The sequence below is a fragment of the Cryptomeria japonica genome, chromosome 6 (assembly GCF_030272615.1).
Source record: "Cryptomeria japonica chromosome 6, Sugi_1.0, whole genome shotgun sequence".
NCBI lineage: Eukaryota > Viridiplantae > Streptophyta > Pinopsida > Cupressales > Cupressaceae > Cryptomeria > Cryptomeria japonica.
Genome location: NC_081410.1, coordinates 148713542 through 148738460, shown reverse-complemented (window position 1 = coordinate 148738460; position 24919 = coordinate 148713542).

Sequence of the window (24919 nt, the reverse complement as noted above, 5' to 3'; positions counted from 1 at the left end):
AATATGAGACTGGGGGAGAGAATTTCCAAACACATTGTGGAGAAATACTCCACTGATATTTGCTTTATGGTAAAAATAGATGAGACACTGATGGAAGTAGTGGAACCTAGAACTATATGGATCACTGAATTGGGTTATGAGGTAGATGACAACATATTGGAATTATATGCTAAAGTGTTGATTGATTCTCCTTTGGATGATAAGGCTAAACACTTTGGCACTATAGAGGAGAAGGATTTTGAAGTTAAAACTAGTTTCAACAGGAAAAGAAGAGAAAAGAAGATAGACAAAATGTCTGCATTTGTTCAAGATTTAATGCATATGATAGATACAGAACTAGGTTCTGGATCTAAACCGGTAGAACAATCGACAACAGCTAGTGCTCCTGAGGTGAAGAAGCCCAAAAATTTCATTTCTTCTATCACTTCTGATTCTGATCTAGAGGATAATCAACCTCTTGCATTCAGAAGGGTACAGAGGAAGAAAGCTAACAAGCCTCTGGTAGAGGAGAAGAAGGTGGAACCAAGGAGGAAGCTAGTTAGAAAGATAACAACTGCACCCACACCTCCGGCAAAGAAGAGGTAGCCTTTTCCATCCACTCCAACAACCCCCAGAAAAAAGAAAAAGAGTGTGATAGATGAAGCAATTGAAACTGGTAATGTTGCCATCATCCCCCAATGATTTGTGCGTAATTGATTGATGAGATAACTAAAGATGGAATGTTGAAGAATGTGTCAAATTTCTATGAAGATTTAGAAGATAATGAGAAAAATAAAATAAAATAGAAGAAGCAATTTTGTTATATTTAGACATATATAAAAAGGCTTTGGTAGAGATTTTGAAGGAAATTCCCTTATCATTGTACAATAAGTTAGATGCAAGGAGATGAGATGTAATCAGGAGGGACAGAGAAATCAAAGAAGTTGAACTTTTAAATATGTGTGGCTCTATAAATAATGACGAAATGAAAAGATGTATAGATGTTTCTAATAGAACAATCTTTAGCAGCAAAGCCCGACAAATAGGCCTAATGATGGGTAGAGTCAATGAGATAGTAAATGAGACCAGAGATGGTTGGACTAAATTCTTCCAAAAGAATCTTGATTTTCTCACCTCTCGAAGAATTTTCTAAGGAAAAATTTCCCACCATTCTAGACAAATCTAAAGGGAAAGGAATTTTGGAAAGTTCAGTTCAAATTTTGAGTGAACCGGTAGTTAAACCCAAAACTGATGAGAGTGTACAGACTAAACTGGTAGAGACTACATTTGTACAATCTGGGCAAGGTAATATAGATAATGTACAAGTTACAGATAATATTCCACTGGTAGTAACTGATACTGCACCAAGTGGCAAAGCCATCGGTGCATTAGAGGAGGAGAAAAGAGATTCATCAATAGAGGATAAGGAAGATAAGGAAAAGGAGACTGAACCGACAGTAGTTTCCCCAGCAAAACCTTTGGCAATTGATACTTCTCAAGTTGAGAAGAAATCAATTACAAAGACTAGTCCCATAGAGCTAATGATGATGGCTACTCAAAAGCTAATGAAGGAGGGATCTATAGACAAAGGAATAATAGTTCATTCAATAACAATTTTGCATAAATTGAATCTTGATTGTATAATTGAAAATGAAGCAAGCCCTTCTGGCAAGCTTAAGGCACTAACAGAGCATATTGTAGGAAAATGAACACTCTAATGAGACATTGTAGGTGATTGAAGGTTTTTTCATTGATGGCAACCTTACAATCCTATGACACTGGAAAGGCAATCCACCGGCACTAGCAAGATCAAACTATGCATCGGTGCACAGACCACTGGCACTGGAAGTGAAAGGAAGCATACCGGCACAGAGGCCGACAGGAATTTTGTTTGTAATTTATTTTGTTTATTATTGTAAAATTATTGTAAGCCGACTTGGAAAATTATAAAATGACTCGTATATATAAGAGATCATTGTAGAACAATTAGGTAAGAATGGAGGAATGTAATTAGGCGAAATAAGGCAGAACTATTATGCGAATTATAGGTTAAGGGTTTATGTATGAAGCAAAGCTATAAACCGGTGCTGGATCTAGCATTGTAGATGCTATTTTGAAGCAGTACAAGACACTGGATTTATATAATCCATTTTGTAAGTCAATGAGACTTCCCATTTTGTAATTGAGCAGTGAGCTCTAGGCACTTGGCCTTCCTGCATGTGCAGGCCCCTATTGTAGCAGTAATATTCTCTTATTGGCTAGTAACTGAATATTGTGGGTCAAAAATCCCACTGAGGTTTTTACCACACCAGGTTTCCTCGTTAAAATATTGTGTTATGGTGTGATTTTCATGTGGTTGTTTTTATCTCTGTTTATTGCATTACTTTCTGTTTACCGATATGCAGTATTAATATGTTCTACATGTTTTAAGTTAAGAAAATCTCATAACCGGTTAGATATTGATTCACCCGCCCCCCTCTCAGTATTTGTGGGAATCCTAACAATTGGTATCAGAGCTTGGTCCTCTATTTTCAGAAGCCTAATAGCTTGAGGAAGATCTTGACACAGGTAGAGATGGATAACTTGATGAAGCAACTAGAGGGAGCTCTCTCAGACTATGATGTAGAAAAGGTGAAAAATATCAAACTTGAAGATGATCTAAAAGTTGCACAAGATATTATTTAAGCACTTCAGGAAAACCTTACCATTGCAAGAAACAAGAGAAGAGAACTTTGTGAAAAGATGCAATTTCAGAATGATGAAAAGGAAACTCTTAATGATCTAATAAACAAGTTGAAACAAGAGAACATGGCAACAAAGAATGAGATGCAGGATATGACTATGAGATTTTGTAAGGAAATTGAAGATAGAAAGAAGAATGAAAAAGATTTGACTAGAAGACTAAGTGATGCTACAAATGAGAACACAAGACTTAGTTATGAAAATGATTTGTTAAAGACAGATCTAATGCATACATAGAATGATTCAAATGAACTCATGAGACAGATTGAAATCTTGGAAGGAGAACTGAATGCTGCAAATCAACATAAAGAAAAATTCAAGAAAAGCTCAGAAGAACTTGGTGACTTATTAAAGAATCATAAACCTAATGGTGACACTAATGGCCTTGGCTTTGCAGTTGGTGAAAGCTTCGGTACTGCAAACACATAGGATCATAGCAAACCGGTAAGACAAACTAATGCTTACAAATTCAATGGCAAATGCTTTAACTGTAATAAGTATGGTCATAAAGCAAATCAATGTAGATCTAGAAATTATCAAAATACCATACACCCACTAGTCAATGTTCTAAATGCAACAAAGTTGGTCATAATTCTGAAAATTGCAGAATGAATGTAAGATGTTATGTTTTTAGAAGATTTGGACACTTATCTAATCAATGTAGAACACAAACTAGCATAGGTTATGTGAAGGCTATTCAGAAAAATAATGTGACTTGTTATGCTTGTAACAAGATTGGACATACTGCAAAATTTTGCAGAAGTAAGGCATCACCGGCAAACAACAAAGGTTCTAGTTTGAAAGGTAAAGAAAAGGTTGAAGAGGTAAAACAAGAGTTCTCAAAACAATGGATCAGGAAATCTAAACTGAATGTTGATAGGAATACTCCTCCACCAGTAGAATAGAGTAACACTCCACCGGCAGGAGACTCTTCATCTAATTGATGAAAATTCCTTTGAGGGTTTGGCAATCAAATGTGAAACATGCTATTATTCCCTCGGTTGATGGTAAGAAGTTGTAATTACTTATATTCTGGTAGATAAGTTAAGTCATTACTTAACTGGAAAACATTAAATGTGGTGGCTGGCAAAATTAACATTATAAATCAGTGTTTTTGGCTCCATTTTCATTTCACTGAGCATTCAAATCTTCGAAGAGCGCGAAAAATCCTGAGCAAAGGCATTTCAAGCAAAGAAGCAAAGTAATTCATCAAGCAATCATTCCTAAGGCAGAGAAAGGTATTTATAATCATGGCTTCTTCATCTGTTCCTGAATTCATAGCAAACCTTACTATTGTCGAAGTGATTAAGCGCCCTAGACCCATATTTTAGTTAGTTCCCAAGATGGCTAAAAAGGATGATAATGTTGGTGCATTTTCTCAAATTCCCAAAGGAGTAGTTTTTGTAGAAGATCCTAGAATGTACATTCATTGTCACATTGAAGAATTAGGTGATGAAGAAATAAAGAACATGTATAAAACTGTAATTTGTGACGATTCCGATAGTGTGAAACCTGAACACAAAATAGTTGAAACCCTAGGATTCACCAAAATTCTCAGCATTCTGGATTTCCCTAAGGAAGTTATAAGGATAGTTTTGAGAAGGGTACATGGTGCATTGTTTTGGTTAGATTCGGTTCACAAAATTACCAAAGAGGCAGTAAAAGTTGTGACAAGGTTACCCTCCACTGGTAACAGACCTGATAAAACAAAGAAGGTCTCAAATGACCTAGTAATTAACCTAACCGGTGCAACATTTGACAAAAGATCCTTAAGGGTGAATGATGTAACTGACATCAATGTCAGATTCATTAGCATGATTCTAGGCTACAAAACAACACATGAAAATAGGATAAACTTAGTTTCTAGTTTATGCATAAAGAGTGCTTATGATATGATTAAGGACAATGCAAAAGTAGATGTATGTGAATGGTTAAAGGATAAACTGATTGATAATCTTTGAAAGATCAAGAAGGACAAAAAGGGGACATTTAGATTTGGAAACCTACTTGTCTGTTTAATGCTACACATTACAAAATAGGTCCCCGTATTGGCAACAAAAATCTAGGTTTTGACATACCGGTAGGCAAACAACTGTCTGATTTACTGAATAACATGGGAGAAAATAGAGAAAGGAATATAAATGAGTACTTTCAAGAATTGAAGGCCTAGATGAAGACTAGAGTCAGATTATCACAAGCAATTGTAGATAAGTATAAAGATGAAATATGCTTTGTTATCAAGAAGGATGAGATTTGGATGGAGGCAGTCATCCCAAGAACAATTTGGGTTACTAAAATGGGTTATGAAACTGATAATCTCATAATTGAAACATATGCAAAAGCCCTTCTAGAAGCACCCAAGGAACCTAAGGAAGAGGTGTTTGGTAGTGCTGAGACCATTAAAAAATAGATCCAATCAAAGAAAAATGTTAAGAAGGTTGAAGCAATGGTAAGAAGAGGATCTCGGCAGGCAAAGGCTATAAAGGAAGATGTACTCAAGAAAACTGGTATTACTAAAGAGGAGTTAGAAGCACTACAGCCAGAAACTCACCTTTCACTAGTAGCAACTTCTTCAGAGAGTGATATGCCAGCTACATTCAAAAGAGTTGTGAGGAAAAGAGAACCTTCACCGGTATCAACACCTTCTCCTAGAAGAACCAGACAAAAACAATAGGGAGTAAGGTCCCCAGCTAAGAAAATAACTCCAAAGAAGAAAAAGTTAACACCAAAGAAAAAGACTCAACAAAATATTGCTCCAATTGACAAACTTTTAGATGAAATAACAGAGGAAGGAAAGCTTAAGAACATCAACAAATTATATGATACATTATTAGTTGATGACAAAGAGAAAGTTGAAAACAGTGTAATTCTACACTTGGATATCTATAAGAAATTTTTTATGCAAGTTGTGGATGAATTACCGATAGAACTATTTAAGAGACTTGAATCTATAAGGCAAGTTGTTGTAGAGCTTGACAAGAAAATAAAAATTGAGAAACTACTTGTTGTTTATCCTATTAACTCACCAAAGGAGATAGATGATCTAATTGCAAAGGCTAACCGGTTAGTATTCTCAACTTCACATCGGCATATAGCACTTATGGTTGGTAGAGTAAATGAGGTTGTAGAGGAAACTGAAAATGCATGGGATATATTCCTTGTAGAGAAGGAAAAGCAAGAAGAGTATAGAAATCCCAAATCTATCAAAGTATATTAGAAAGATAAGGATAAAGGAAAAGGCAAGGTCGATGGACCCCCTAGCATAAAGATAAGAGATAATTTATCCCCACCGCCTCTGGATACTCCACCGGTAGTTACAACTGAAGATCAACCGGCTAGTGAGAGTATGGATATACCACAAGAGGACACAAATCCTAACTCTGAGGTGTTATACACAGTTGACATTGATACTCAGAAAGTTAACATTGTGGTAGATAAGGACACAACTGGAAAGATAGATATAGCTAGTGAGGCACCAGTAATAGGTAACACAGAAGGTAAATAGGTAGATGACCACACTGAGAAACAAATAGAGCAACAGGTTCCCTCTCAACAACAGGCTCATGCGGAAACAGTGCCACCGGCAACAAGAGAACAACAAAAACCTTTTCTTAAAGAAATGGAAACACAAACTGACCTACCAGAGGTCACCACAAGCAAGGATATTGCTCCCACCAATGGGATACAGAGTGTTGGCCCTTTAACTATAGATTTCAAATCAACTAATGTAACAAAAGTTCTTTTGGACTCCATAAAGAAAATAGCAGATTATAGCTCACAAGCATACAAGGCTATAGATGATACAATTCCAATTTTGAAAATGATAGCTCCAAAATGTAATATAGATAATAAGGATTCTTTGAGTCAACTTGACACTTTGTCTAAGTATATTACTGAAAACACTGTGACAATTGAACAAATAAAAGAGGAAGCATTCAAGGAGAGATTAGAAAAAGAAAAACACAAATTCTTTGAGGAAGAAATAAAGAAGTGTACAAAGCAGTTTGACACACTTCTACTAGAACTGTGTAGCACACTGAAGGAATTCAAAACTTTGTATAGAGACACATGCAAAACTAACTTTTTGACAGTTGATATAGACAAGAAAATTAGCAAGATACAAGAAGAAATAAATCAACTTGTTGACAATTTCATTAATTCATCTGATTCATTATCAGTTTTTGAGCAAAAGATAACAGGTTTTGAGGAAGAACTATTAAAGTTGGAAAGAGAAAAAGAAAGGATAAAAAGTAAGGCACAAGATCTTAAATGGAGACTAAGTCCAAAACTGGACTACCTCACCTCCTTAAGGAAGGAAATATTAGATGCTTTGGTTCAAGGACAGAAAACATTGGTAGAGCAAATGCAACACTTCACCAGTACAGTTCAGAGGATAGAGGCTACAATAAAAGATAGCAAAAAATTCCTTAAGAGCCTCAATCTACTTTTGGTGGATCTTTTTCAAATTGTAACCAACCGGTTACAAGGGTAAAGCAGCAAACTACACTCTATTGACACTTTGACAACCCTTGTCATTGATGCCAAAGGGGGAGTAGTAGTGGTATGAGAAAAATCCAATAACTTAGGGATCATCTGTTCAGGGGGAGGACACATTTTTGGTAACATTTTTTTGGACTTCAATTTTTGGATACACTTTTGAATTTTTTTCTTGAGTGTTCCCATCAATGTCAAAGGGGAAGATTGTTGGAAAATGCACACTCCAATGAGACATTGTAGGTGATTGAAGGTTTTGTCATTGATGGAAACCTTACAAACCTATGACACCGGCAAGGCAATCCACCGGCACTAGCAAGATCAGACTCTACACCGACACACAGACCACCGACACTGACAGGAATTTTGTTTGTAATTTATTTTGTTTAATATTGTAAAATCATTGTAAGCCGACTTGGAAAATTGTAAAATGACTCATATATATAAGAGATCATTGTAGAACAATTAGGTAAGAATGGAGGAATGTAATTAGGTGAAATAAGATAGACCTATTATGCGAATTATAGGTTAAGGGTTTATGTATGAAGCAGAGCTATAAACCGGTACTAGATCTAGCATTGTAGATGCTATTTTGAAGCAGTACAAGACACTGGATTTATATAATCCATTTTGTAAGTCAGTGAGACTTCCCATTTTGTAATTGAGCAGTGAGCTCTAGGCACTTGGCCTTCCTGCGTGTGCAGGCCCCTATTGTAGCAGTAATATTCTCTTATTGGCTAGTAAGTGAATATTGTGGGTCACAAATCCCACCGAGGTTTTTGCCACACTGGGTTTCCTCATTAAAATATTGTGTTATGGTGTGATTTTCATGTGGTTGCTTTTATCTCTATTTATTGCATACTTTCCGTTTACCTATATGCAGTATTAATATGTTCTACATGTTTTAAGTTAAGAAAATCTCATAACCGGTTAGATACTGATTCACACCCTCCCCCTCTCAGTATTTGTGGGAATCCTAACACATATATCTAAAAACTTTCAATCATTATAGCAGATTTCTAACCAGAAGGCACTTGAAAGATTTACTCTAGCCAAGAAAGCTGCTTTTGACAAGATTATTGAGACAGAGAAGAGGAAAGTTGAAGAGAAACTTGTACTCATTGAAAATTCTTTGAAACAGTGTACTAACATCAATAGTGTACTAACATCTACAGGGTCTGTTGTAATATACAAATTCTCACAGCTAATGTAGATCAGAGGTTAAAGGAATTACATGAAAAGATAGTTAATATTGTTAATTCTGTTGATGGACTAACTTCACTTACAACTTCCATTGATGGATAAATTTTTACTTTGGAGAACCAAGTTTTTGCTTTTGAAAAGGAAAGAAACAAGATCATTTGGAGAGCAAGGAGTCTTAGAGGTTTGGTGAGTCCAAGATTGGATTCACTTGGTGTACATAAGAGGGAATGTATGGATATGCTTGCAAAGCCCACATCGGCAAAAGTCACTGAGAAAGAAACACTAGCACATTTACTGAGTGGACTTGTAGCCATATCTGGAACACTCAAAATCGGTTGGGATACCTATTTACAGTTGCTAGAGTAAGCTTACCCAAAAATTATGAGATTGGTCAAGCTCCAGTATAGTATCTGTAATTATTCTTTCAATTCCTTCACCGAACTTTGGCATTGATGCCAAAGGGGGAGTATATGTATGTGAAAATAATGTATGTAATCCTAAGGGGAGGATAGGCAGAGTATATTGCTGATAGGGTCAATCAGCTCAGGGGGAGCATGATTCATTTTTTAGTTGAACTGACAGGGAATCCATTTTTCACATGAGTGTTGCCATCAATGCCAAAGGGGTATGTGCACCAAGTTGTGGTACCAAAAGGGGGTCTTAAGATGCCACTTTTTTTTTATATAAACAAAGTCTGAACTTCAATGATAAATTGAAGATAGTTACACTCCAAATTTGAAGAGACAACAAGAACAAGAGTCAGAGTGCTTCGAGTCTACTTTCTAAACTACTAATTTGTTTTGAAAATGGTGGAGATTAGGGGCTTCAAAAGGGGGGCCACAAAAATTGGTCCTATTTTTATGCAAAAAACATAACATAGCATCTGTTGTGCCCCCCCTAAAATGTTAACCTTTTTTTTGAATTTTAAAAATCACTTCGGTGATAAATTAGCTAACACCTTGTAGTTTATGCCAGATTTTCAGCTAATTTTTTAATGAGTATATGATTTTTTACTAATTTTCAAAGCGGACACATCCTGAAAAACAGAAATTTGAGCTTTCTCCCCCATAAAATCATTGATAACTAATAAAAAATTATTAAAAAAAAAAAATTAAATTGTGTAGAATGGAGTTTAGTTTCTAAAAATGTAAGTTTCTTCAAAATCCGATGAATGTGTAAAAAACTATACCCAAAATATTGCATGTTGGTTTTTGACCAAAAATGGACACACTAACAAAAGAAATTATAGAGGAAAGCCTTAACGAAATAAAAATGTGAAAATAATTACATGCTTGGATAGCTAAGAGAGAGATCAAGGTCTCTATGGTTTTTTTTAAGTTTAATTGAAACATGTTCAAACCTGATGGAGAGGACGGCCAAAAATATGTGAAATTTTCTAATCTTCTGTTAAAAACATGTCTCAGCCCTGAAATGGTCATCCAACCCTTTGAGTTGGATGCCCAAGTATAATCCAACCCAAAGGGTTGGTGGTTTACAATGCAGACATATTTGGCGAGCACCAAATGTCCTGCATTGTCCAATTTGAAGGTTTTGTGATGCAAATTTTTTAACTTGGGCACAAGTTATACCCATCCTGAGAGGAGAATATATACATGAAATATAACATTTAAGTATAAGTCACATTTCAATATGTCTTTTTCTTTCTTATATATTTCATGATATATTGGCAAGATGTTTGAGAGTGGTTTCAACTCTATAGGAGTTATAATGTATATTCTAGTTTTTAGAGGATCATATTGAATTTCATACTTACTCAAATTTCAGTAATCAACATGCTCCTATTAGCATTCTTTAGATCCGTATCTCACTATCTTTATCTTCCCTAAACTCTACACCTATCTCTCTCCCTCTCTTGTCTCTCTCACTTCTCTCTCCCCTCTCTAGGTATATCCCACCCTTTCTCCCTTTCATCCCATCCTTGTACCCTAATTTATATCCTTGACTCCTATCATCTCTCTTCTCTCTCACTCTCTTATTATTTATCTCCCCTGCCACTCGTTTCTCTTGTTCACTACCGATCCCTTCTATCCTCACTGTCCCCATATCTAGGGCTCTCCTTCCCTCCCTATTCACCTCACTAACTCTCCCTCCCTATATTATTACCCACCTCTCTCTCCCCCTCTAGTTTTATGACTTATCTAATTGTCCATCCTATAGTTCTCTCCCTCGCTCTCCACCTTTCTCTCCCTTTCCCTTGCCCCTATCTATTTATGAACACTCTCCCTCACTTCTCTCTCTCCAAACCTATATCCACCTCCTCATTCTCTAGGTCTCTCGCTCCCTCCATTTATACCTCTCCATCCATCCCCTCTTATTCATATCTTTGTTCTTCTATCTCTTCTCTTCTCTCTACCCACTCTCTCATTATCTCTCTTCCTATCTTATTCTCTATCTTCATTGTCTAGTTCATTAACTCTCCAACCCGCCCTCTCTCCCCTCTCTAGGTTTCTCCCTCCCTTCCTCTCTACCTATCTACCTTTGCATATAGGTCTTGTTACCCACCTCTCTTTATCCCCCTCTATCTATCTCACTCCTCTCTCACAATCTAGGTCTCTCACCTATCTATATGTCCCCTCTATAGTTCTCTCTCTCCCTCTCTATCTCTCTCTCCCTCCTCCTTAACCTTATCCCTTTATGAAAACCCTCCTCTTCTCTTCCTCCCCTAACCTCTTTATCTCCTCCTTCCATAGGTCTCTCACTTCATGTCTACCTCTCCATCTATCCTCTCTTAATCCTCTCTTTTTTCTTCTATCTCTTATCTTCTCCCTCCCTCCCCTCTCTAGGTATCTCTCTTCCTTTCTTCCCCTCTCCCTCTCTATCTCCCCATCCATACATACCCCCATATATATCTCACTCCTACACTTTTTTATTCTCTATTCCTCTTGTATTCTCTCTCTAAATTCTATGTCATCAACTCTCTCTCTCCCCTCTCTAGGTTTCTCACTTCCTTCTTCTCCACCTATCTACCTCTACATCAAGTATGATTACTCACCTCTCTCTTGTCCCCTCTATCTGTCTCAATCCTCTCCCTTGTTATCAAGGTCTCTCATCTCTCTTTTCCCATATATTATGACCCCTAACAACACATAATGGGTCATATGGTGTCCTAAGGGGTCATAGCACACCATATGACCCCTTAGGACACCATACGACCAATACTGACACCATATGGTGCCCTAATGGTCATAGGACACCATATGACCCCTTAGGACATAATATGACCCCTAACAACACCTAAGGTGTCATATGGTGTCCTAAAGGGTCATAGGACACCATATGACCTCTTAGGTTACCATAACGACACAATATGGTGTCCTAAGTGGTCATAGGACACCATATGACCCCTTAGGACACCATATGACCCATAACGATACCATATGGTGTCCTAATGGGTCATAGGACACCATATGACCCTTTAGGTGTCGTTAGGGGTCATATTGTGTCATAAAGGGTCATATGGTGTCCTATAATCCCTTAGGACACCATATGACCCCTTATTACACCATATGTTGTTGGTATGGTTCGTATGGTGTCCTATGACCCCTTAGGACATCATATGAACCTCTAGTACACCATATGGTGTCAATATGGTCCTATGGTGTCCTATGATCACTTAGGAAACCATATCACCCCTTAGGACACCATACGACCCATAATGATAACATAAGGTGTCCTAAGTGGTCATATTGTGTCTTAAGGGGTGATAACACACCATATGACCTATTAGGACACAATACAATCCCTAATGAAACCTAAGGGGTCATATGGTGTCCTCAGGGGTCATAGGACACCATATTACCCCTTAGGACACCATACGACCCATAACGGCACCATATTGTGTCCTAAGGGGTCATATGGTGTCCTAAGGGTCATATGACACCATATGACCCATTAGGACACCATACGACCCATAACAAAACCATATTCTATCCTAAGGGGTCACATGGTGTCCTAAGGGGTCATAAGACACCTAATGACCACTTAGGACACCATACGACCCATAACGACACCATTTGGTGTCCTAAGGGGTCATATTGTGTCCTAAGGGGACATATGACCCTTTAGGACATGATATGACCCCTTAGGACACCATATGGTATCATTATGGGTCGTATGGTGTCCTAAGAGGTCATTAGGTGTCTTATGACCCCTTAGGACACCATATAGTATCTTTATGGGTCATATGGTGTCCTAAGGGGTCATATAGTGTCCTATGAACCCTTAGGACACCATATAACTCCTTACGTGTCGTTAGGGTTCATATTTGGTCCTAAGGGGTCATATGGTGTCCTATGACCCCTTAGGACACTATATGACCCCTTAGGACACCATATGGTATCATTATGGGTCGTATGGTGTCCTAAGCATTCATGAGGTGTCTTATGACCCCTTAGGTGTTGTTAGGGGCCATATTCTATCTTAAGGGGTTATATGGTGTCCTATGAACCCTTAGGACACCATATGACCCCTTAGGTGTTGTTAGGGGTTATATTGTGTCCTATGACCCCTAAGGACACCATATGGTGTCATTATGGGTCATATGATGTCCTAAGGAGTCATATGGTGTCATATGAAGGACACCATATGGTGTCGCTATGGGTCATATGGTATGCTAGAGGGTCATTTGGTGTTGTATGACCCCTTAGGACACCATATGGTGTTGTTATGGGCTATATGGTGTTTTAAGGGGTCATTAGAGGCTATATTGTGTCCTATGACCCCTTAGGACACCATATGACCACTTAGGATACAATATGGTGTCCTGAGGGATCGTATGGTGTCTGATGACCCCTTAGGGAACCATATCACCCCTTAGGATACAATTGTTACTACTTATCAAGTTGCCATTAGTTTTATATCCAAAGTCATTCTATATACTCTAGTCGGTTACTACTACCGAGATGTTCAATCAGTATGCACAGTCCAATCGGTTATAGAAGAAAGTAGTCATAGAGCCCAGTATGCACCGAGTTGTCTACCGAGTATCATTCTATGTATACCGAGCAACAAAGATGATACACCGAGATGATATACATCGAGTGAAACGTGTTACCAAATTCATTGAACCTGGACAAACATATGAAAACATGTTACAAGATCGAGGAACATAGAACCATTATCACATTGGAAATTGCACTTAAAGATTGTGTATGATTTTGAGGTCATCTAACCAATGAAATATTATGCATGGTTATTCATTCGAGAAATCATGTTTGTAAGATTGAAGCAATGAATTAGATCACCGACATAAGAGATCTATTTATACAGCATGGATTGAAGATAAAAAGTATGAGACATGGATATACACAAGTGTATGAAGAAAGACATGTGTGATGCATGAGAAAGCACTAAGTGTAATGACTATTACAGAGACACAGAGGTCACCGAGAAGGATTTCAGAGAACAGTAAAAGAATAGAGTAAATAGAAGGGTTTACTGAGTTACTTTATGGGTTACAGAGGTATGCTATAGGCAAGGTAATCTTATTTTGAGCACATAGAATCTGCTATAACATTCCAGATGTAAAGTTGCAGATAGTTGTAAAGATTTTATTGAAAATTTTGAAGTTGTAAGAGAAACCTTTAATAGGGTAAAAGACTCTAATCAAGTCTATAAATTGTAAAGCCTCTAACCAGGTGCAACATTTAGATTAAGTGTTGTAAAATCCTTTAGCAAGGTAGATCTAATAGATCTTGATACTCCTAATAGGGTAAGCTATCAGAAATAGCTAAATATGTAGCTCTAACCGAGCAACCTTTATTATTGCAGTAGTGAAGTTGAGGGTGCCATCCCCACCGCAATTTTTTTCTCTAACCAAGAGTTTCTGCGTAACCAAAATATATGTGTTATGGAGTGAATCATGCATGATTGTTATTTATTTGTTTTAGCTTTATGTTATGTTACAATATTTTTTGGTTTATGAATAATAGTAAAGATATTGTTGATAAAAGGATTTGAAGTACTGATTCACCCCTCCCCTCTCAGTACATTAGGTTTCCATATTGGGCCTAACAATTGGTATCAGAGCTTGAATCTTGGAAAAGGGTTTAACTACCTAAAGAGAAAGATCTTATCAATGGACGTCGACAAACAATCTTAGAGGATTGTGTATTTGCAAAAAGAACTGGATCATGCTAATCAGGTGATTGCAGACATGCAAAGGCAAATGCAAAAATCTTTGAAAGTGAGAAGAAGATTATCTAATGATTTGCAGGAGTCTCAAGAGTTAGTGGAATAAATTGAGACATCATCTAAGAACAGTATATCTGAAGAGAATGAAGAAATGATTGGAGAATTGAAAGAAAAGAACAAAGCACTGGCTGATCAACTAAAAGCAATGAAAAGAGAACATGAACATTTGAGCACACAGATGACTAAAAATTTTGATGCATTGAGGACAATCGAGGATAAAGTAAGAGATATAGGAAGAGAGAAACAACAACTTGAACCTGTAGTATTTGATAAGAGTGATGAAATCATAAGGTTGACTGGGATTCAACAAAATCTATCAAATCAACTAGGTTATGCACATCATGAAGCAAATCTAAAAGATGGTGAGAATCAAGCATTGAAACTTGAAGCATCAAGGTTGACCAATGAACATGAAATAGAAAGGAAATCCAAAGAAACACTGAAGAAGAGTTATGAAGCATCAAAGATGTTGGATGAGCAACAGAATATAGGACGACCCTAAAAAGATGCAGGACTCAGTTACAAAGGAAAAGACTCTACCAAGAAGGGAATCTGTACTACCGAGAGAGGAGAATCATCAAAGCAAGATGGAATCAAGAAGAACATCAAAGCAAAGAAGCCTATTTGCAACTACTGTGGAAATCAAGGTCATACTGCTAACATGTGCCAAATTAGAAAAGGTAAGCAACCAAATGTCACTAAGTCCAATGGTTATTGTTACAATTGCAATAAATATGGTCACACATCTAATCAATGTAGGACAAAGTCTATTAACAATTATTAGAAGGCAAAATTCAAAGGGTTTTGTAAAAACTGCAATAGATATGGACATAGTACCGAGAAGTGTTGGTTCAAGCAAAAGAACTACATGTGGTCTGCACACCGAGCAAATACTAGAGGTTACCGAACTCACATAGATCCTTACCAAAAATATTCTGCAGTACCATGGGATTACAATACAAGGATATGGTGTGAATGTTGTGGAAGATATGGTCATATAAGTGCCAACTGCTTTATAAGGTTTGGAATGAACAATCGAAGATCATGGAGAAATCCTGGTATGGCATGTTTTCATCGTCACAAAGTTGGACACTTGGCTAGAGATTGCAAAGATCAACCTAGAAAAGGCACTGAGAAAATAAAAGAAAAATTAAAGATGATTTGGAAAAAGAAGGAAATTGTGCCAAAAGAAGAAAGCACCTTACCTACCAAGTTAGGTGCTCCTATTTAATCGGTAAAGGTATGAAGGAACTGCATTCTCTCAAAGTTAAATCTTAATAGTTCCTACTTTATTATGTACTTAATTCAAAATATGCATAGTTAAGATGTAGTAGTAAGTTTGAAATTCTATCAAAGTCTTTTGGAGCACTATACAACAAACCTGGCAAGTCAATGAATACAGGAAGCCTGTCAAGTCAGTAAATGAAGGAAGTCTGGCTACTTAGTTAAAACACAAAAAGGAAAGAAAGTTTAGTGGAACTGAGTGCATTTAATGTTTTTGACCTAACCTACACGAAGCCCGATAAGGTATATTGTGTACTTAAAGCATTTTCGCAGTCATTTTTCACTCACCAAGTTATTGAGAGAGTAGAGTAGAGCGAATAAAGGCAATCAAACCTCCTACAAAGAAAAATTCAAGGTATTTGCATCAATCTCATTGCATTGTTAAGCTGGTGTACCAATCTTATCAAGTTATTATTAATTGCTAAGTGTGAAGCGTCTGTCGTTTGTAAATTCTCAAACCCTAAGGATCTTCTGTTAGCTTTTATCTGGAACTTACAATGGCATCTAAGATCCAAGACCCCATTGTTGTCAAGAATGTTGAGAAGCCCTCACTAAAATACTCTTTAACTCCCAAAGTTGCATCTAAACCGGATGACAAAACCACATTTTCCCTCATCCCAGATAGAGTGTTATTAGTCGAGGATGTGAGATTCTTCACCAAATGTTGTGTTGAAGAACTCGGTCACGTTGAAATTAAAGACTCCTATGATGAATTATGCACTGATGGTAAAATGGGTAGCAAGTATGAGCATATTAAGATCAAGGGATTGACTGAAGCCCTAACCTATCCCCATGTGTTCAAACCCTAGTGGGTCAAGTTTGTTCTGAGAAGAGTTCATGATGACTTCATGTGGCTAGAAGAGCAACCATTTAAGATCACCAAGGAAATCATTCATTTGATCACCGGTTACCCTATTTATGATCATGCCCAAGCCTAAAAAATGATATCACAGAAGGAATTGATCAGTTTGACCGAAGTAGAATCAGATTGCAGAGGACTAAAATTAAACAATGTCACTGATGCATAACTAAAATTTGCCATTAGAGTAATTGGTTACTATTTCTTCCAATCAGCAAGGGAAAACAGTGTACCCTGTGCAGCAGTGGACTTAGCATATAAAATTGTGAAGAAAGGCATGAAAATTGATTTATGTGAGGTATTGCTAAAAAACCTATTTGAGAATCTGAACACAATCAGGAAGCTAAAGAAGAACAACTCGGCTAATACACAAAAATTTGGATCACTGCTTGTATGCATGTTTTTCTACTTTGAGAAGTTGTTTCCAACAGTTGGTAAAGTTGTTTGGGAACTACACCGACCAATCACCCATCAAATCAATGACTTCATCAAGAAGCTAGGTGATAATTTTAATGATATTATGGATGATTACTTCAGCAAGTTTCAAGAGAAAATGCATAATAGGTACTGGATTCCACCCCAGCTAGTGGAGAAATACAAAGATAACATATTTTTTGAAGTAGACACTGATTACTGCTATGTGAATGTTGTGGAACCAAGAACTCAATCTTTGCCACCTACAGGTTAGGAGATTGATTTTGACCTCACACAATAGCAAATAGATGCATTCCTTACATTACCAAGGCATGCTACTGAGCTGAGGTATGGAACCTATGAAGAAGTGAAGGAAAAGGTAAAAATGAGCATTGTAGTACCCAAAGCTACAAAAAAGGCAACAAAGATGATAAAGGCATTATCGGAGAAATTCGGAGAAGATTCTTCCTCCACACCTGTCAAAGGCACCATAGCCATTACCGAAGAGGAATCTGAAGCCCAAGAGGTAGCTATAACACTAAGCACTGAATTGCCTAAGGGAAAAGTGTTGAAAAGAAAGAAACAGGATCCATCAAAGGTCTCACCGACTCCTCCAGCAAAGCAACCTAACACAAGAGCATCAATAGCTTCACTGAGTAAGAAAACAAAGAATCTTACTATTCCAAAGGTAACCAAAACACACAAGAAATCTACTCGGAGACTCATTTTGTCAAAAGAGTCTAGTGACACTGAATCTGAAGATGCAACAAAATTTCAGATTGTCAAGAGCAAGAAGGTAAATGTACATAATGTTGAAAACTTTTGTACTAATCTGAAGGAATATGGTGGATTTGGAGGATTCAAATATCTTAAATATGAATCCAGATCTGCTGATGAAAAGAGACAAATTGAAGAAGTTGTCATCTGCACACTTTTGAAATTCTAATTGGTCCCATTAGAAGTCTCTAATTCTCTTCCCAAAGAATTATATGCACAAATTGATAATAGGTGGCAATATGCCCTAGACTCAAAGAAATAGATCAGAGAAAGAAGTCTTTGTTGAAATGTGGTGACTGATCAGCAAATTACTGTACACTCAGCACATATCCTCACTAGGGTCTGGGGTTGAGCTGGGGCCCGAGCAAGGGTTCGGGGGTGGCAGCCCCCGAGAAAAAAAAAATTGTTGTTTTTCGTTGATGAAAACCGACATTGTAATAAAACCCTAAAAAGGCTGACTTTGTTTGTTGCCCTAAAAATGCATGTTATAAGTGGCTGGGATGTTTAAGGCATTGTAAGGTTGATGTATTATTTTTGCTAGATAATAAGAAAGATTGGACGGCTGTGTATGGTGGACGTAACCCATTTTGGGTGAACCACGTTAAATCTTGGTGTTATCTGTCTCCTATTTTATTTCTTTATCTTTTGTATTTAAATCTACATATAATTGTTAGTTCATATTTGCTTTGGATCTACTTGAAACCCTAACAGTCTTGTACATCTCTTTTCTGACATGTCGGTAGATGAAATCAAGGATCATCTGAAAAACTGCTAGACACAATTCTTAGTCAAGCAAAAGGCCTTGAAACTGATGAATGGCCTATATATTGATGTAGAGAAGGAAACAAAAGAACAATGGCAGGGAATATTTTGACTCAAGGATGTTGGTGAACAAGCTGCACTTGAAATAGTTGATGTCACCAAGCAAAATCCTGATGTCACCAAGCAAGACCCTACTAACACCATTCAAATAGATGAAGATATCATGGATATAGAGGCACCTGAACAGGAAATGATAGAAGGCAATGCATATGCAAAACTTGTATCTAGTGAATCAGTTTTGGAACAAGTTTAGCCTTATCCACTAGTCAATCAACCGGTCTCAACCAAAGCCCCTCAGGATATGGAGAAAGGCACCGAAGGTCACAAGTCTACAGCAGAAGGTACTTCTCAAGAACATACCTCTCAAGACCTTCTAGCACTGAAAATGTTGCTACTGAGACACCAAGCACCGAGACACCAAAGGACGCTACAGAGGCTAAAGTAACTGACCAAAGTGTTGCCTCTACCGAGCAACCTACTGAGGGTCCTCAAGCCTCACAAGCCATTGTCGTAGTTCAATCAGTGAAAGGTAAAGAAAAGAAGATGAAAAAGCATAGTTTCAAAGTTGATTTGTCAAAACCAATAGTGTTGCCCAATGTTGATATATCAAAATTAAAAGGGCGAGCACTCATTGATTTCGGTGAACTATGTAAAGAAAAGATCGAACAAGAGAAAAAAATGGCCATACAAAAGAAAAATAAAGTACTTCAGAAGGTAAAGACACTACTAATAGATATGCTACCTACAGCTACAGTGTCAACTGATGCAGCCATCGATATTCAACTAGATGAACTCCTTAATCAGATAGAGACATCTGGAGTCTATGCATCTGAATATTTGAGCAAGCTAAAAGACAAGGAGCTCACTGCTAAAATGATAGAAGAGATACAGAAAGCTATAGCTATTGGCAAAGTTAAACTTGTCAAATTTATTGCTGAGTTGTCCCCTCAACTCAAGCACATTCTTTATTTATTTCAGAACCTTTGTACATTTTCTTTATTCATTAAAGACATCAAAAATAAAACTGAAGCAATTGAGAAAGAGATCACCAATCTCTCAAATAAGTTGACCCCAGAGCCCAATTGAGTTCAGAATTTTTATACCAAGCTACAACAGCTCATGGCTCCACAATTGGAACTAAGGAATGAAGAACACAACATCCGGATGGACATAATGACACTTCAAACATTATTCCTTGCTCATCTTTCATCCATCCAAGAACAGATCAACCGAGCCACATTTCTATCTACTACACAAGAGGGAAGCACCTTAGATGGCTTACTATCATTTTTGGCTGATATTCAAGCACATAATTCCTTAATGGATAGTGTAAAGGATGCACTCTCTGTCACTCTCACTAAAGCACAGACAAAGTACAAATCCATTTTTGACTAGGTGCCACCACCGAATGGTAACTAAATTTTGATGTTTGTCAAAAAGGGGGAGTGATATAGTATTAAAAGTATCAAACAACAGGAGTATAGTATACAGGGGGAGTATACTGAGCAGAGTGAGCAGAGTGAACAAGAGTAGTGAACCGAGCAGTGAACAGAACATTAAGCAAAGAACAAGAGTAGCACACTAATCATTGATCACCGAGCATACAAATCAGAATTTTGTATAGTATATTGATAAGGGGAGTATATCTGATTATACTATTTGATTGACTAATGTATATACTGTTAGTTGAGTCAAATTTTGTAAAGTATATAGATTTTTGAGTTATGACTTTGAAAGTAGTTTTGTCAAACATCTCAACTAATGTCAAAAGGGGAGATTGTTACTACTTATCAAGTTGCCATTAGTTTTATATCCAAAGTCATTCTATATACTCTAGTCGATTACTACTACTGAGATGTTCAGTTGGTATGCATAGTCCAGTCGGTTATAGAAGAAAGTAGTCACAGAGCCCAGTATGCACCGAGCTGTCTACCGAGTATCATTCTATGTCTACCAAGCAACAAAGATGATACACCGAGTGAAACATGTTACCAGATTCATTGAACCTAGACACACATATGAAAATGTGTTACAAGATCGAGGAACATAGAACCATTATCACATTGGAAATTGCACTTAAAGATTGTGTATGATTTTGAGGTCATCTAACCAATGAAATATTTTGCATGGTTATTCATTTGAGAAATCATGTTTGTAAGATCGAAGCAATGAATCAGATGACCGACATAAGAGATCTATTTATACAACATGGATTGAAGATAAAAAGTATGAGACATGGATATACACAAATGTATGAAGCAAGACATGTGTGATGCATGAGAAAGCACTAAGTGTAATGACTGTTACAGAGACATAGAGGTCACCGAGAAGGATTTCAGAGAACAGTAAAAGAATAGAGTAAACAGAAGGGTTTACCGAGTTAGTTTATGGGTTACCGAGGTATGTTATAGGCAAGCTAATCTTATTTTGAGCACATAGAATCTGCTATAACATTCCAGATGTAAAGTTGCAGATAGTTGTAAAGATTTTATTGAAAATTTTGAAGTTGTAAGAGAAACCTTTAATAGGGTAAAAGACTCTAATCAAGTTTATAAATTGTAAAGCCTCTAACTAGGTGCAGCATTTAGATTAAGTGTTGTAAAATCCTTTAGCAAGGTAGATCTAACAGATCTTGATACTCCTAATAGGGTAAGCTATCAGAAATAGCTAAATATGTAGCTCTAACCGAGCAACCTTTATTATTGCAATAGTGAAGTTGTGGATGCCATCGCCACCGCAGTTTTTCTCTCTAACCAAGACTTTTTGCGTAACCAAAATATATGTGTTATGGAGTGAATCATGTATGATTGTTATTTATTTTCTTTAGCTTTATGTTATGTTACAACAATTTTTGGTTTATGCATAACAGTAAAGATATTGTTGATAAAAGGATTTGAAGTACTGATTCACCCCTCCCCTCTCAGTACATTAGCTTTCCATATTGGGCCTAACAACAATATGATGTTGTTATGGATCGTATGATGTCCTAAGGGGTCATATGGTGTAGGACACCATATGAGCCCTCATATGGTGTTTTTATGGGTCATATGGTGTCCCAAAGGGTCATATGGTGTCCTATGACCCCTTAGGACACCATATGGTGTCATTATGGGTCTTATGGTGTCCTAAGGGATCATGTGGTGTTATATGACCCATTAGGACACCATATGACCCCTTAGGACAACATATGGTGTCATTATAGGTCATATAGTGTGCTAAGGGGTCATATGGTGTCATATAACCCCCTAAGGGGTTGTTAGGGGTCATATTGTATTCTAAGGGGTCATATTCTATCCTATGACCCCTTAGGACACCATATGACCCCTTAGGACACAATATGGTGTTGTTATGTGTTGTATGGTGTCCTAAGGGGTCATATGATGTCCTATGATCCCATAGGACACCATATGACCCCTTAGGTGTCATTAGGGGTCATATTATGTACTAATGGGTCATATGGTATCATATGATCCCTTAGGACACCATATGGTATCTTTATGGGTTGTATGAAGTCCTAAGGGATCATACGGTGTCCTATGATCCTTAGGACACTATGTTACCCCTTAGGACACCATATAGTGTCGTTATGGGTCATATGGTGTCCTAAGGTGTCATATAGTGTCCTATGACCCCTTAGGACACCATATAACCCCTTACATGTCATTAGGGTTCATATTGTGTCCTAAGGGGTCATATGGTATCCTATGACCCCTTAGAACATAATATGACCCCTTAGATGTTGTTAGGGGTCATATTGTGTTCTAAAGGGTCATATGTTGTCCTATGATCCCTTAGGACACCATACGACCCATAACAACACCATATTGTGTCCTAAGGGGTCATATGGTGTCCTAAGGGGTCATAGGACATCAAATGACCCTTTGAGGACACCATATGACCCATATTGACACCATATGGTATGCTAAGGGGTCATATGGTGTCCTAAGGGGTCATAGGATACCATATGACCCCTAACGATATCTAAGGGGTCATATAGTGTCCTAAGGGGTCATAGGACACCATATGACCCCTTAGGATACAATATGAACCCTAACGACACGTAAGGGGTTATATTGTGTCCTAAGGGGTCATAGGACACTATATGACCCCTTACAACACCATATGACCCATAACGACACTATATGGTGTCCTAAGGGGTTGCATGGTGACCTAAGGGATCATAGAACACCATATGAACCCTTAGGATACCATACAACCCATAACGACACCATATGGTGTCCTAAGGGGTCATAGGATACCATATGACCCATTAGTACATAATATGACCCCTAATGACACCTAAGGGGTCATATGGTTTCCTATGGGATCATAGGACACCATATGACCCCTTAGGACACCATACGATGCATAACAACACCATATTGTGTCCTAACAGGTCATATGGTGTCCTAAGGGGTCATAGAACACAATATGACCTCTTAAGACACAATATGACCCCTAACAACCCCTTAGGGGGTTATATGACACTATATGACCCCTTAGCACACTAAATGACCTATAAGGATATATGGTGTCTTAAGGGGTCATATGGTGTCCTAATGGGTCATATAACACCATATGACCAGCACACCATAAGACCCATAATGACACCATATGGTGTCCTAAGGGGTCATAGGACAACATATGACCCTTTAGGAAACCATACAACCCATAACAGCACCATATGAGGGCTCATATGGTGTCCTACACCATATGACCCATAACGACACCATATTGTATCCTAAGGGGTCATATGGTGCCCTAAGGGGTCATCAGACACCATATGATCGCTCAGGACACCATACGACCCATAACAACACCATATTGTATCCTAAGGGGTCATATTGTGTCCTAAGGGGTCATAGGACACAATATGACCTCAAAGAACCCCTTAGGGGGTCATAGGACACCATATGACCCCTTAAAACAACATATAGCCCAAAACAACACCATATGGTGTCCTAAGGGGTCACACAACACCATATGACCTCTTAGCACACCATACAACCCATAACAACACCATATGGTGTCCTTCATCTGACACCATATGACTCCCGAGGACACCATATGACCCATAACAACACCATATGGTGTCCTAAGGGGTCATAGGATACCCTATGACCCCTTACAACACAATATGACCCCTAACAACACCTAAGGGGTCATATGGTGTCCTAAGGGTTCATAGGACACCATATAACGCCTTAGGACACAATATGACCCCTAACAACACCTAAGGGGTCATAAGACACCTAATGACCGCTTAGGACACCATACGACCCATAATGACACCATATGGTGTCCGAAGGGGTCATATGGAGTCTTAAGGGGCCATAGAACACCATATGACCCCTTAAGAATAGAGAGAGAGAGAGAGAGAGAGAGAGAGAGAGAGAGAGAGAGAGAGAGAGAGATGGTGACCTTGAGAACGGAGAGAGAGAATAAGAGAGTAAGGAAGATATATATGAGGGTAAGAAAGGGGGAGACAAAGAGGGAGGGAGAGACCTAGGGAGAGAAGAGAGAGGTGAGAGAGGAGAAAGAGAGGAAGATGGAGAGATAGAGGGAGGAACAATTATGACCACTACCCTCAACCATATATTCCCTAAACTATGTACCATCAATCTTGTATCTTATACCATAAATCTTATATCCTACAACCCATTATCTAAATACTATATCAGGGAGGGAGAGAGAAAAGGAGAGTGGGAAGAATACAAAGAAAGAGAGAGATAAGAAGACAGGTAAATTTGGGTAGGGGGTGATTGAGAGACCTAAAGAGGGCTAGGGTGGATAGGTGATAGAGAGAGAAGAAAATAAGAGAGAAAAATAGGTTTGAAGATAGAGGTTGAGAGGGATAGGTAGTGATCAAGATAACAAAGAGAGAGTGGAGAGAAATAATAGGAGGAGAATAGAGATGGAGGGAGGGAAGGATAGGTATGGAGATAAGGAGGGAAGGTGAGAGAGAGAGGGAGAGAGTATAAGGGAGACCTAGAGAGGGGGGAGAGAGAGAAGAAATATAGAGAAAGGGAGAGTAATAGGCCTAGAGTTTATGGAAGATAAAGAGGTTATAGGAGAGATAAACTAAGGAGAAAGTTTATAAAGGGAGATGGGTAAGGGGTGATAGATGGATAG